The sequence below is a fragment of the Otolemur garnettii genome, unplaced genomic scaffold, assembly GCF_000181295.1.
Source record: "Otolemur garnettii isolate 467f Iridium unplaced genomic scaffold, OtoGar3 scaffold00071, whole genome shotgun sequence".
NCBI lineage: Eukaryota > Metazoa > Chordata > Mammalia > Primates > Galagidae > Otolemur > Otolemur garnettii.
This window is the reverse complement of record NW_003852466.1, coordinates 392240-393580: the sequence shown is the minus strand read 5'-3', so window position 1 is coordinate 393580 and position 1341 is coordinate 392240.

The following is a 1341-nucleotide window of genomic DNA, read 5'->3' as shown; positions in this document are numbered from 1 at the left end:
TCCCAGTAATGTATTTGTGGTATTGCTTCAATTGCCCGTGGGGTCCTCCTCATAACATATTCTCCCAGGCCGATTTCTTTAAGTGTTTTCCCTGCACTCTCTTCTAGTATTTTTATAGTTTCATGTCTTAAGTTTAAATCTTTTATCCAGTAAGAATCAATTTTTGTTAATGGTGAAAGGTGGGGGTCCAGTTTCAGTCTTCTATAGGTCACCAGCCAGTTCACCCAGGACCATTTGTTAAATAAGGAGTCTTTTCCCCACTAAATATTTTTGATAGGCTTGTTGAAGATCAAATGACGATAAGCACCTGGGTTCATCTCTTGGTTCCTATTCTGTTCCATAAATCTACCGCTCTGTTTCTGTGCCAATACCATGCTGTTTTGATCACTGTAGATTTATAGTATAGCCTGAAGTCTGGTAATGTGATACCTCCTGATTTGTTCTTATTTCTGTGTAATGTATTTGCTTTTCGAGTTTTCTGATTTCATATAAAACAAAGCACTAGGGCAGCACCTGTGGCTCAGTGAGTAGGGCGCCAGCCCCATATACCAAGGTGGTAGGTTCAAACCTGGCCCTGGTTGAACTGCAACAAAAAATATAGCTGGGTGTTGTGGTGAGCCTGTAGTCCCAGCTGCTTGGGAGGCCAAGGCAGGAGAATCGCCTAAGCCCAGGAGCTGGAGGTTGCTGTGATCTGTGATGCCACAGCACTCCACTGAGGGCAAGAAAGTGAGACTCTGTCTCTAAAAAAAAAAAAAGTACTATTTTTTCAAGTTCTTCAAAGTATGACAATGGTGCTTTAATAGGGATTGCATTACATCTGTAGATTGCTTTGAGTAGTATGGACATTTTAACAATGTTGATTCTACCCAGTCATGAGCATGGTATGTTTTTCCATTTGTTAACATCTTCAGCTATTACTTTTCTGAGAGTTTCATAGTTCTCTTCATAAGGATCTTTTATATCCTTTGTTAGGTAAATTCCCAGATATTTCATCTTCTTTGGCACTATTGTAAAAAGAATAGTCCTTGATTGTTTTTTCATCTTGACTATTGTTGGTGTATATAAAAGCTACTGACTTGTAAGTATTGATTTTGTATCCTAAGATGCTGTTGTAGGATCCCTTTTTAAGAGTTTTGAAGTCAGCTCGGCGCCTGTGGCTCAAGCGGCTAAGGCGCCAGCCACATACACCTAAGGTGACGGGTTTGAATCCAGCCCAGGCCCGCCAAACAACAATGATGGCTGCAACGCCCGGGCATTGTGGCGGGTGCCTGTGGTCCCAGCTACTTGGGAGGCGGAGGCAGGAGACTCGCTTGAGCCCAGGAGTTGGAGGTTGCTGTGAGC